This window comes from Platalea leucorodia, assembly GCF_965183815.1.
Source record: "Platalea leucorodia genome assembly, chromosome: 8".
Lineage (NCBI taxonomy): Eukaryota > Metazoa > Chordata > Aves > Pelecaniformes > Threskiornithidae > Platalea > Platalea leucorodia.
This window is the reverse complement of record NC_138830.1, coordinates 11,548,876-11,563,545: the sequence shown is the minus strand read 5'-3', so window position 1 is coordinate 11,563,545 and position 14,670 is coordinate 11,548,876. Positions and strand designations below refer to the sequence as shown.

General features: G+C 39.5%; 1 pseudogene across 1 annotated transcript; it reads right to left on the bottom strand.

Annotated features, from left to right (window-relative positions):
• Positions 1 to 5,108: 5,108 nt before the first annotated feature.
• On the bottom strand, positions 5,109 to 14,470 carry LOC309593885 (cytochrome P450 2J6-like; annotated as a pseudogene). Its single transcript has 8 exons — positions 14,299 to 14,470; positions 12,535 to 12,667; positions 12,006 to 12,155; positions 9,321 to 9,407; positions 8,644 to 8,785; positions 7,022 to 7,206; positions 5,815 to 5,956; positions 5,109 to 5,287 (listed from the first exon to the last, which is right to left on the bottom strand). The product of its transcript is annotated as a cytochrome P450 2J6-like (transcript).
• Between the last annotated feature and the right edge of the window lie 200 nt (positions 14,471 to 14,670).

Below are 14,670 nucleotides of genomic sequence, written 5' to 3'. Positions count from 1 at the left end.
GGATTCTGGGCACCACATAACAGTGACAGTTATAGCCCTGTGTTACAGATCTAGATTGAAATGCTAATGGGTAAATGCTTCCCTGTGAAAAACGCCCATCCCCTGAAAGTAAAACACTTGTAAAAGAAATACATTTTCACTAATCTTCTGAAAACCTGCCAAGACGACTTGTGCATCAGCTTACTTCTTTCAAGTGCCCTGTCTTTGGGACAGAAACTGTTTCACAGGATTTGTGGCTCTGCAACATGAAACACCCTTATCCAGAAAGAACAGCCTGGGATTTGCCAGCCCACAGTTTCCAACCTCCAAGTCAATTAGCCTCCAAGCACTGCACTTCGTTACCGCAAAAGCATAACTGATTAACTTGTATTAACCAAGAAAGGGATGTTTTTATGTTTCTACAAAAGCTTTGTTTGCTTACAATAAAAAGCTTAATTTTCAACAAGCTCCTTTCTAATTTATCTTTCTCCTTCAATAGGTGGAAAAATATTATCTTTAAAAATAAATTCTGATAAGTTTTACCTGCTCTGTATCCAGTGTAATTTCACAAAATCTACTTAAAATTCACCAATTTATCAGAATTTTTCCTTTGGAATCAAGGTAGTACCCTCCTTGGCCTCTTAGATATTAAAAGATTTTCCATCTCAATGATTTTTCTCAACAGGAAAAGTCATTTTTGTCCAATGATCTTTTCCACAGGGAAGTGAAGAAGTTAAAGCCCAGGGCCTTCACCGCCTCCAGGGCTGCAGCCTCACAACAGGACTTCTTTGTTTCTTTCTTTAGCCTTGCAGCCTTGAGTTTTCACGTTATCAGTTATTTCTCACAAATCCAGGTATTCGAATACCACTGGTCCCTTCAACCTCTTGTCAGATTCACCCACATCCTTTGTCATAGTCTTAACACCAGCCTGGAGCTCCTCCTTCCTTATTCCTTTGCCATCATTTCTGCTAACAAGTTCCTCTGATATGGGGATCCATGTCTCCTCTCATGCTCTGGCCACTTCAGGAGGCTTTAAACCCTTTTTCCTGGTAGTGTTTTCCTGAGGGAAGAAGAAGATTTCCCATCTTTTCCAGACTTTGGCCCCCTGCTTCCCTCCATGATGCCAAGACCCTACCCTGGCAGCAGTCATGTCCTCCTTCCCCGTCTAAAATGGCAGCACACCATATGGGCAGGAGCAGCCAGGGAAAAATAAAAGGGCAAGAAAAGGAGCCGAACAGAAAGCAGATTGGCACTTGCAGTCACCGCCATGCTGGAGAAGGGAATGGGCATGAGGAGGCACCCCCAAGCCCCAGCCCTCCTTTCACCCCATGTGAGGCAGCCATTGTGGGAAGCTCCTCTGTGAGGAGGCGTGCGGTTCCCTCCAAAGGGCTGCATAACACGGTTCTGTAAACCATTCCCCTGTGAAACAGCAGCCTGCCTTCCTCTCAGGTTTTTTTCTAGGTGCCAGTCCAGGGTTTTTTTTCCCCCAGATCTTTCTGCAACATTTGCCTGTGACGGCCCAGTTGCCTCCCTGCTGCCCACTCAAGATGGCAGCCACAGCCTTCTCTCAGGGCTGGCGGGCTCCTAAAATGGCTTCCCTACCACAGCACGAGGCGGCCAGTGGCATCGCATCACCCAGCCCCTCTGCCTTCCTCCTTCACACTGGTCAAAGACCAGATTTCTCTCTGGACTCCGCTGGACTTTCCCTGTATCTCCTCTTAACCCAGCACCACCTCCCTCTTCCTGAGGAACCACATTAAATTCCCATCTTTCTCTCCACCAGGTAACAATCTAGGACTTAAATAGAATATATACGCTTTAACATTATATTTCTACGGCAGGCAACAAAGGTTCAGTTTAAATTCTAATATCCATCTTAGACCTCCAGTTTCTCCAGAGCTCTTTGTTTCTGCCAGATTTTCAAGTGTGAAACTCTGAAACATTGGGGTCCATTTAATTTTTCCCAGATATTTCTCTAGGATGGCACAGCTCCTTTGACCATGTGTATAACACACAATAACTCATCCCCAGTGATGATTTTTAAGTAAGTAGTAAACTTTTTCAAGCCGTTTAGCAGAATCCAGACATTGCAGCATGCAGCCCAAACCTTCCCAACACAACATGTTTCCTAAATGATGAAGCATCAGCCGCAGGGACTCATCTAACACCGGGAACATGGAAGATCCTGGGAGCATCAGTTGAGATTCAGAAAACCAAGAAACAAGAATTGAGTAATTTTTGTTTCATGTGCAGAAATGGTGATACTCTGATGCTGATTACGCTCTCGAAAACTAAACGCATTTTCACAACAAAGTGACTGCAGTTGGCGAGGCCATCAGCAATGACCTACCACAGAGAGGAAGGGAGAAGCTGGCACTTATCAACTATGTCTTTTTTTCTTAAGCTTTCTGACAACCGCTCCTTTTTCAAAATGGTATTTTCTTACTGCTGTTAGTGACAATAAAGCCTCAGGCTGCTTTCTTCAATGATGACATTATTCCCCTGTATCTTCTGCTTGTGGAGGTGAAGTGGCTGCAATCCATACTGTCATTATCAGCTTTTTATTTTAATGCATACAAAGCAATGCTGTTAGGGAACATAACTATGGCTACTCTGCATGTAATTTAAGAAACCTATAGTATAGGGAAAGACAAACAACTGCATAGTGTAGGAAAGGGAGTAAAATCAGAAAGAGCATACAAGAGAGAATCAGAAAGAAGATGGAACATCTGCCAAATATACGTTACAACAGATGGGAGTGAGGTGAGGTGAGAAGAATAGGTGGAGAGATTTCAGTGAGGAAAGCATAAGAAGGAACAGCAGACAGCACAGGACTAGACGACACCCAAAGAAAAACTTGAAGATGGAGGACATCGTATAAGGAAGAAAATGAATGGGGGAATGTGCAGGGGAGTTGGAAACACAGGTGTAAAAAAACACATTAAATAGAAAGGGGCTGAACGAGCAAGCAGCTACACTGGGAGACAGGAGAGGCTAAAGATGTGTTTTTCCTCTCAAGAGCCTTTTTATGCATCAGTTCAGAGTTGAGCTCTCTACCAACTTCAAAGAAACTGGCTAGAGCTCCTTCTGAAGGCAAATAGTGAAGAGATCTTATTATTTTATGAACCAATTTCGTATGTGTTTGGGAATTATCACAGGGTACTTCAGCCCTACCTGGATTCACTACGACATACATAAGTGTGCGTGGTCCTCCAAAATCTTATTTCACACCAGCCTTTGTGGCAAAGAGTGAAGCCAAATGCAGCCAAACTGGCAGCAAAAATTGAAAGCAGGAAGGCAGACGAAGCAAGAGAACACTTGAAGTGGATTTTGAAGGTGAGATAGAAGCAAGGAAAGGAGGATAGAGTAATCTGTGGGGAATAGGATGACTAGTACCCTTTTATATATATGTCTGCTCCACACCTGTCCTGCATCTTTTTTTTGCTTGGTGGGGACTGCATCCCCTCTCAGAAACTCACACTACTTACAGGAAAAGCGGGGTGTGTAGTCACCTTAAGCTGTTAGTCCCTCTCTGCTCTGCGCTCTTCTACAAATAGCATCAGCTCCTGAAGGCAGAAAGACAAAGCTACCATGTTTATTATAGCAAGTTCAGTTGGCTGCTTGCTCCTTCAGCAGGCACCAGAAAACACGAGGGAAGCCACACTGAAAGGGTGTACCCCAGGAAAATCAAGACTGTCGTTTAGATTATTTCTTTCCTGGGTTTGTCTCTTAGCCCTAGAAAAGGGATGAAGAGAGCTGGAATAGTGGTTTTTCCCACTCTCCTCCCTAAGGAGGCATTTCACCTTCTCCTCTCCTTTCTAAAAGGGGAGCAGAGCTTCCTTTGGAGCCACTCACTACACACGGCTTGCATAGCAAGCGCATTCAAAGCTGAGTTTCATGCTCTGGAATGTTTGCATTTAATCTGGCATGTGTGGTTTTCCCTAGAAAGTATGACCAGACACTTAACCACAGATTACTACAGCGTAAGAGTATGCAGATATGTTTTTACCTCATATTGGGTGACACTGCAGGATTAGATTCTAGTTTACCTAGGAATATTTTGAAATCTATTCAGATCCTTAAGGCTCAAACATCCAAGGCATATTAAAAAGAATCTGAAAAGAAAATCTTACCAATTCTCAAATGACCCCAATAACTTGTCTAGAGGCTGGGCTCAAAACTGTACCTTTAGCCACTTGTAACAGTCCTTCCAGAAGAGTGGGGGTGACCTTATTCTCTCTACTAACTTGTGAAACTGAGTGGCATCTTCTGGTGGAAGAAGAGTCAAGGGACAGCCTTGAAGAAGCCTCAAGAACAAAAATGAAGTGAAAAAAAGTTAGGATAAATGAGAAAATGGGGTAGGTTGGAAAGATGGTAAAGACTGTAAAGGTAACAGAACGCTTTGGAGAGGTGAGACAAATATGGGGAAGAAGAGGAGGCAGAGGTTCTGGAAGGAACCAGGGTGTTGGGAAAAAACTAATTTGTTGACACTTGATAGCTTCAAACCTTACTTGTTTTTGAGCTTAGTAGACACTTTAACCAGTGGTGCAGCTGGAGCTAGCCTGGAATACGGTTCTCTCACACTGGAAAAGGAAGATGACTGCGGGTTGTTTTAGATCTGAGGCATGGGATTCATCTTACTTTATTTGATGGAAAACGTATTTATGAGGTTGCATAGGCTCCATTTTCTTCATAATTACTAATATCCTGAGACAGATTGAAAGACCTCTAAGCCTATCTCCACAAATGCAACTGTGGCTTATGAGAAAGAATGCACAGATCTTTAATCATAAGACTTCTAATTTACAGACTTTGCTTCAAGCTCTTTCTCTGCAAATCCTCTTTCCAGTTAGCAATAAACAAGGCCCAATTCTAATTCTTCCCCTAATGTCTTTGTTTGTTACACATCAGGAGAAATTTACCAAGATTTTCCAAATAGAAAACAAGAACAAAAGATTATCTCTTTGTAGGTACAATCCTCAGGATGCAACTGTCTGAAAAGCATCTTTCAGGGTAGTGACTAATCAAATCAAGAGGAAAGCAAAAATCTTAAGACACATAAAAAGGAATTCACATGCAGCAACAATCTTGCAGAGTAAGCCTTCCCTGAATCTGTGGGGCACCATTTCCTACCGAGGAATGGCACAGAGCTGGTAGGGAGGTGGCTTCATTGTGCTCCCAAAACCAAGCTTTGTACTGACTTCTTTCAGTCCTTCTGGGAGAGTGAGTGTGAATGCCTGTAACAGGGTGGAAAAGACAATAAAGAGCTCCATCCTTGCCAACAGCTCCCCCGTACACACATGGTGCCCTGTGAAAAGACAGAAAAGGCAATCAACCAAAGGATTTCTATCAAACCTCCCTTTCTAACCTGCTTGGGATTTTGTTTGCTTGTTTTCCACAGACTTTTTGTTCTTTTCTCTTAACTGACTTTGTCATTTAATGATTCAGAACTGAAAGGCTGCTTGTATTTCCGCCAAAAGGTTTAACATATATGTACAGCAGGTGGTAAGGCATTATAGAAATGATCACCAGGGTTGCATAGTTTACATTTACAGTCTTGCTAGTACTATGCATGTTGCTGCTACTGTTTTGATAACTGGATCTCTCCTCCAAGAGAAACTGGGTCTGTCTTCCAAGAGAAACTTTTCTATGTGTCATTCCTTCTCTTCCAATCTTTTCCACATACAACTGGGCTTCTCTCTTCCTGGGGATCTTTAAATCAGTGGAATGTGTTTATATACCTGTTTGTAGATGCCTTCCCAGTTATGTTGGAGAATGAATGGATCTTAAGTTGTTATCACATGGAGTAAATAAATCCCTGTTCAGTGTACATACCTATTGAAAACAGTAAGAATGCTTCTCTGTTTACAAAATTTCCATCTTTATCCAGAAAGTGGCCTGGGTTGAACTGATCAGGTGTCTCCCATTTTCCAGGATCAGACAGAACAGAGTCAATATTCGATAAAATTGTAGTGCTCTGAAAAAAGGAGCAGCGGCTTCAGTTCTGTCTTATTGTTCATGTGCATCAGATAAGTGAATAATGACAAAGGAGCAAGGAATTTAAAGTCTCATTTTCTCAAAAATGACATCAAGCTTTAAAACATTTCATAAGAAGTTTAAACTTTTGAGAATGTTGCGACTTCCTTTCCTTTATTACTTGCTGCCAACAAGTTCAATAAAATAAATGGTTAGGATTTTATAATGTTCATATTGTTAAAATGTGTTGCTTTTATTTTTCCTGTTGTCACTGAGTATTTTTATTACTTATTCAGCTTTTGAGGTACAGAATATCATGAGTATTGGTTTAATTTTTCCCTTTGTTACACGATAATTTCTGCAAAGCTAGAGTGCTTTGAGCAGATCCAGAAAAAAAGGAATGAAAAGGAAACTACATAAAAAGCAGTGATGGGAGAATATTTAGAAACAAGCCCTAATGTACCTTTCAGTTACAAAACTGAAAAAAGCTTTTAACTGAAAAAATGTAAAAGCCTGTGATATGAAAATAATTTCAAATTTCCAAGTTTTTCAGTAAAACCTTTTTTCCATTTTTGGATGGCCTCTGTTCACCAGCTGATAAGCCATTTTGACAAGGGACAGACCCGAGATTGCTGGAAATTAATATGTTTATTTCTAGTCACCATTCACAAGTTTTCTGTCGACAGAAATAATGATCTAAGAACCTACTAATAGTTAGGGCAAAGTGCACATTTCCTTGCAAAAGGCCAACCTTAGAGGCAGTCATAGCTTAGGGGCACTGCTAGAACGGATAGGACAAAAGAGTTCATGTCCCCAATCAGGAAAACCTTCAAAAGTCTTTCTAAATGCATCTAATGTACCAAAGACCTACTGATACTGGCAGTTCTCAATCACAGTTGCTTTCCAACTAAATGAGCAATTAAATCAAAAGAAACTAAAAAAGGACAGTGCTTGGGAATCACTAGCTGAGGTGGCTTCATTTGTAAAAAAGTTACATTAAATCAGTTTTAAAAACTGTTACAAGTGTACCAGACATCAGATATTCAAATATGCAGCATATTTGTACCTTTGGAACAGGAAATCCCAGCAGCTCCGTGTCCTTCACGCTCTGTCTGGGAAGTGCAATTAAGATTATATTACTGTATCACTGGATCTCGTGAATTACAGCATTTGTACAGAGCAACTTTTTCCTGTCCTCCTAGCAAATTAAATGGGAACAACCAACAGCATCCAGTTCCTTTTAGAATTTCTCTAAGGAGGAATATTCAGCTTTATATATACAACGAACAATCTATAAACTCTATACTCATCATTTTTCCTATTGCTTTTTACAGTAAGAATAACATCCAACAAGATGAAAAAGATATTTTATAAAATAAGAATGCCTTCAAATTCCCATACAGATGACCTGAATAAAATTTGACACCAGAGTTGTTTATAGGTTGCATACCCAAGTAAGACTTTAAAAATAATGGTAGTAGACAAAGTCATTCCATAAGAATATTTAGGTTCCTGTTACGTTTACTGCTCCGAGGTAATTTATAAAAAAAACTTTTATTAATATTTATTTTTACAGGCAGGGAATCAACTGGAAAATGAAATATTAATTGTGTATTAGGAGACCAGTTTAGTAACTGATCAAGGACTGTTCTTCACTCAGAACCACATAGATTTTGCTTGTCATCTACAGATGGCCTAATTGCTATTCTATAATTACCTGCCTTGGGAAGCATTCACACAAATTAACTTTTCTCAAGGACTTTTTTTTTTTTTTTTTTTTATACTTACAATCTGAGGTGAAATGATAATTTCTGATTAATTTCTGAGCTGAAATGGTCTGATTAATACTACAGCCTTTATCGATGCAATTAGATTGACCTTATGCGTCAGGAAACTTAAGACTCTCTTAATATATTCTGAGAGGGTGAAAGATCATATTGTGAAAATTCAGTAAGTGCAATCCAGTCTCAAATTTTAGCTCTTTTGAAGAGCTGTTAGGTAACAACAATGGAAGATCCTTTCTCCTTACCACTCCCACCATTTTCTTCTTGCCAGCCTCCTGCTGTGCCTGGTATCCAGCTTAAACTCTCAAATATGATGCCTTCTAAGTGATTTGTATACCTTTTAATCCGTTCAATCCTATACATTCTGACTCTTCCTTTTCACTTATTTTACTCTGCCAACCTATATCTTTCTTCTGTGAATATCATTATTAAAGGCATACAGCTTCAAGCTACTCACCCCAATTTTTTTTATATCTATTTATATGTAGATATCTATGTGTGAAGTTTCAAGCTTCATGGAATAACCACACATATTGAAATTATTTCTGCTGCAAAGAAGCCAGCACATCAAAGAGTAGCAGTCATGGGTTGACCTGATGACTCCACCTTGTCCTCAGCAGAAGTCTAATCATTACTGTCAGTGGAGCGGCAATGGTGCAATTTATCTCATCCGAGACCAGACTCCTCCACCTGATCAGAAGAACCACACCCTGCATTCTGTATAGATCTTTTAAAAACGAAACCTAAAATGACTGGCCTGTATGTCACAAAGGATACAGATACACGCAGTTCACCTGATGCATACCCTAATAATTAGTTCCTCTACTATTCTTTGAACAAGCTGTACTACTATTTGAACATGTATAATCTCTAAAAGGTTGGAAAACCATCTGGGTGCACTTACCTTGAATATCAGGATAAACCACCATATAGAGCAATGCCCAACGTAAAGTGGTGGCTGTAGTTTCTGTATCTGCCAGAAAAAGGTCAAAAATAGTCTGAGTCCAGTTTTCTTCATCATAAGTAGCATCAGCGTCTCCTTCAGCCTGCAGATATGAATTGGAAAGATCAAGTTATATCACACAAAAAAGAAGTAAACCACCTTCCATGACAGGAATATTTACTGATACTATCCAAAACGAGAAAAAAAAAAGGGGGGGGCTAGAAAATTAAACTTTCTGAATAATATGAAGATATTTTCTAATATTCTCCAGTACATTTGTCAATTTATCCTATCCACATACACATTTTGTTCTTCGGCCATGACAAAGTTACTAATTCTACGTGCTTTCTACTCCTGCTGCAAATCCCGTCATAACAAGTCCTTTCTAGTTGTACCTTAACCACATGCAGATCTGTTGTTGTGGTTATATATAATCTACCTGTAAATCTACTTGCATTATTACTTCATCCTCTTCCTGCCGTGTCTTAGTGTCAGCTTTTTTTAATTCATCTACCTCTAAGCTTTTCTGTTGAGAAACTGTACACTTCTAAATTTATATTAGACATCATTATAATCAAAGGAGCAGCTAAAAATCCCTTGTTGTTAGTGGAGTGTAATGAGAGTTCAGAGATACTGACTTTATCTATCTCATCCAAATAGTAATCAATAAAAATCTTGATTTTCATCTGGTTTTCCTTTTTCTTTGTGGCTTTCAAGTTCCTTTGCTAGTAACGTTCACAAAATTTATGCTGGACATACATAGTCTGTTTAAATGGTGCTAGGAAATGGCTTGCAAGACAGGGAAACATTTCCTGTATACCTATAAAACATACCTATAAAAGATATTTTAGATATGTGGTGTTACTGACATTAGCAAACTATATTTGAATCCTAATACAGGCTTTTACGTAGTGGAAAAAGCAAATGAAAGACTCTGATGACTGCATCTTCACCATTATATTGAAGGGATAGTGCTTATCCCATGATTCATTAAAGCCTTTCTTAATCCCATTTTTCCCTGGAGCAGAATTTCTCTTAGTTTTATGCTATAAGTATTCCATTGTGATGCACAAAGAATAAATGAAGTTCCTCTGTACCCCAATTCTTTGCTAGGCTGAACTTCAGTATCAAGGGCCTCATATAAAACACGTCCCTGCTCTCAGTTTATCCAACGTACGTATCATTTCTATCTCATCAGTAAAAAAACAGATCCAGGCTGGCTTCCTTGACACATCTGCTAAATGAAAATAGAAATATCCAAACCCAGGCTTATTTTCTTACTGCAGGATACCGAATGCATGGGGATTTTCCTCAGATATGCCTTCTCATAGATAAGAAGCAAATAACGTCACATCTGTGCGATATGCAAAACAACTTAATGAAGTAGAAATACAGAGCCATGTGGATTCCCTACTGTTTATTCATTGTTCTAAACCTATTCACATTCTTGCACTTATACCATTATAAAGCCACATCTCAACAGAAAAGAAACGAAACCCTTTTTACACTAATTCCATTCCTCTACTTCATGTCCCTTTCTTTTTTTGCCTTTTACAGATTGCACCATGTCCTTCCAGTTTACAGAATTACTGCAGCTTAAATTATGCCTTAGGTCATAACTCTTGGGCTCACTTATTTAAACGGCAGCTGCATTACAAAGATTTATCTTCCCATAAACCTGTTCAGATTCCTGGCTTGTATTTCTGCTTCATCCTACTGCATAGCTTTGCTTAAAACTACCTGTCCACTTACGAGGAAAACAGATTAGTACAGACCATCATTAAGGGATTGTACATCACTGTGAAAGCACTGTGGAGAGCAGGACAGAATGAAATATTGGACTAGAATGTTTTTGTTAGCTGTGGACATACTATTAAGAGCTTTTAAGAACAGCTTACATAAATACCTACTGAGAGCAGTTTGGAAATATCTGATCCTGTGTTTACCCTGATTAGAAGATAGCTTAGGAGTCATTCCATCTGCATGTTCTGGGAGAAAAAAAAAAATCATAAGCAGTTTTGGTTCGTTTTATTTACCAAAAGTATCAAATTGGTCCTCAAATTCTCTAGGACCTTGATTACAGCAATTTCCAGTTAGTAAGAGATGGTGGAAAACATGCAAGATACAAAGCTGGACGAGTTCTAGCACGTTATGCAGAAGCAGGCTGCCTTGTATATTGGTAAATTGACTGTATACAGTATTGTGATTCCCGTTCATAAATGGTTAAGGATAAAACTGCCCTTGTTTGAGGCAATCTGTTCCACTGTTTTTGCAGCTGCAGTCACAGCTTCACACGGAAGCAAGATAGCAATATTTTCTGTCCCGTGGACCAGATGTGAAGTTAGGAGCTGCTGTCTTGAATGGAGACAAATATCACCCAGCAGCTAACGGAGAGTGACCTCCAGCCTGTATTACTGAATTCTCATAAGGACGTGCAGAGGTGGTACAGGTGTTGCTGCCAAAATGACAGGAAAAAGCTACCATTAAGCAATTTCATTATATGTTACTTTTGTGCAAAACAGTTGCTTTACTTAAGTTTCTATGAAGTTAGCCAACAGTAGTGAAGGAAGTAGTAAAGACCCATATTACTCTTGACGTTTGTTGACAGTCATATGACTGGAATGGAATTACTAGTAGTAGTTATTAAAATACCCAGATTGCACAGAACCTTGGCATCAGAAGATCTCGTGTTTGGCAATAACCAGGGTACAGAAAAGGCCAGCTGAGACATTGTATGAATAAGCAGCTGAATTGAAAAGAGAACCACCTTCTATTCTTTGCTCTTGCCCTTTACACCTGAATAATAGAATAATTGAGCATACCTATAGATTCACCCTCTTATTCAGCAGCACAATCTGAACAAACGTCCTCTTTTCCCAAGGAGGCTACCACAAGCCGTGTGAGGTGAGCTTTTTCCACTGCACTTGCCAGAGCCGAGCCATAGGGTTGTGCAGCCTTGGCCAAAGCTTTTAATGTTTCGTGCCTTGTTTCTCTTTTCTGCAGAGGGATATGGGTGTTGCGACACTTATTTTGCTACTGTTTGCTGTTACCCTCGTTCTGTGACCATGGGTAACGTAAAACTAAGAAGTAATAACACTCACAGACAGGGACCATGGAGTCTCAGTTCTAAGCTCAGACTGTGGGGTTTCACATGAAGCACTTCTGCAAGGAAATGTCTCATGCGCATCCTATGATACAGACCTTTGAGACTCAGCTCTGCATGTACACTTCAAATCCATTTTTGTAATCAAATAGTTTCAGGTGTCCCATTCTTCAGCAAAATCACCCATTGTACAGAGTGACCTGCATACTGAGTCACATGCCATTTGTTTTCTCTAAGTATTCCACCAGGCGACAGGCCTCCTCTTGTAGTGAATACTCCTGGACTTTATTCCCTACTCCCATTTTCCTCATTGTTGCAAGTCCAAAATGCCTCTGTTGCTTCCATAGACAACCATTAGAGAACATAACACCTAGGATCATAATGAACTAATGCTGTTAATGCTTTATAAATTAATTAATTGATACAGTTAATACATCAAAGAAGCTTCTCTTTCATTCTCATTTTTTCAAATTTTTGCCAGTGGTCCGGCAGCATTCATCTTTCCTCTCCTTTGTTCTCCTGGTTTAGCCATCTATTCCCTGTATAGAAACTCTTACAATAGCTATATTCTGCCATTATTATCCTGACAGCATCAAAAAAAGAAATGTTTCATAAAAACTCGTGAAAATATTAACCTTTTTTCCACCGTAAATTAAGGACTTCAAGGCTCTAAATCAGTTTCCAGAACACACAAAAAGAATTTGTGAAATAATAATTAGCATTTCCATGAGTCAAAATGTGAAAGGCACTGCTTGTTCGCCTTCCAGCAATGTCTTCAGCATGGATGGTCAGACCTTCCTTCACTGCCTGAAACCCTTGCAGGGCAACTATAGGAATGTTTGAAACCCATAAGGTGAAGACATTACCATGAATTTTGGCCATCTGTAGAATAAAGCAGCATCAGAACAACGTGGGTGAGAACCAGTACATTTAAATCAAACAAGACAAACCAGATCTTTTCCCTTGGCAGATGCCCCAGGGCTGACTGACCTTGAGAAGACAGCATCAAATCTATTCTTACATATAATATAGCTTGAAGTCAGGTTTCTATCTAAAGTCTCATTTACTAAAGATTAAGATGTTCCTAAACTGTCAGACAGCCAGTATTGCCAATGTCTGTGATGTTATTTATTGCATGTCTTACAATTCAAACTCATTGCAGATGAATTCTTACATGTTTGTAAGAAGAAAACATTAGCTCATGAGTTTTACATGAACCATCTACAGATTCCCCTTTGAGTATTAAGTGTAGCAAAAGCAGCTGAGGAGGTGGGTAAAGCAGGAACCCCCCTCTCCTCTCTAGCTTGGCTGTGATAGCCTCGTGTCCACAATGCCATGCACACAGACACCACTAGAAGCAGGCAGGACGGTCCTTTCCCCGGCTGGAGAACCGGGAGCTGGAAAAGTAAAAGGCTGAGGGAAGATCAACAGTGCGTAGATCAAAGTAACAAGTCTGTGGGGCAGAGTAGGCTGAGAAGAGTGGGCAGTTGCCAAAACATCCCAAGAATTGCAGGACTAGAGGAGCACAAAATTTTGGTGCCTGGGAGCAAACAAGAAGGAACAGATATGCAGGCTGAGCAAAAATTTATACGCACGTGCTTGCACATTTGTATTTAATTTCATTTTTGGAAGGACTAATTCATGGCTTTTGAAATCTTGGGATGAGCAATACTGCTCTTCAGGTTTGAGAGGTCAGAAATAGAAGAAAACACAACAGACATGCACTGGCTATAATTTTACATTGTGGAGTCATACTACTTTGCCTTGAAATACACAACCTGAGAGAAGAGAACTGGCAGGACAGGGCAGAACCAGGGAACAGGGAGGTTGAGAACAAAGAATGAAAGTGAGGTGCTATTAAATGTTAAATATTTAATATATATGTATAAGGAATATAAAACACTAGGATACAAATTCTAGAAGTGCTGTGCATTACAACTGGACTTAGAAAAGAGTTTGAGCGTAGGCACACAATGAATTAGTTCAGCTACTTAAAAACTCAGTCAGGCTCAGCAGACTGAAGTCTCTTGTGAAAATCTGACCAAATTGTATGTCAGAAAAAAAATTTATTCTAAGATCTTTTGAAAAATCTGTTGAATAAGTATAAAAAAATTCACCCTTTCAATACTGGCAACACATACGCACTCAGTAGTTATTTCATGAGATATTTAGAGACTGCCAGTGTAACAACAGTCAATACACAGACATGCAAAAGACTGCACAGAATTAAAGACTCCACTCTAAAATGTACCTTTTTCCTATGTATAAGACAGGAATATTATCATCAGTATTGTTTTGTTCATCTGCACATAAGGTTTTAATGACATGTTTCAGAGTAAGCTGGAAATTTTCATACCAAGAAAGAAGTATTTTAATGATCCCCACCTATTTTCACATTTATACTATTTAGAATAAATCCCTCCCTAGCACTCAAAATAACACTATGTTAAACACTCACATTTACTTTTCAATCAGCTTCTGAGTCCATTAATTAGTTGCCTGAAAATACATACTTTTTTAAGGATGTCATGATGAATTTGGAAGTTCATCTGCAATGGATTTCCGAAGAAGGGGTATGGAGTTTGTCCAGGAGGAAACCATCTTCACATCCATTGCAATTTCAGAAACTGCATAAACAGCAAGAGACGCCACAAAAAATACCAGCAGCACACTTACTGTTAACATTTCACTTCTGATTTACAAGGCTACGTTGTTTCTGGAAAACTGCTATACAGACAGAGGATAGATCCGCTTTATCTTGCTTTGCAGGTACCTCCCTAGAAAGAGAAAAAGATGTTGAAGCTTCTGTGCCTCTCAGTCCTTCCCTCCTTATCACTTTATTCTACTTCCCCATCCCAGAGAACGAAGTGTTCTTATTTTCAAGC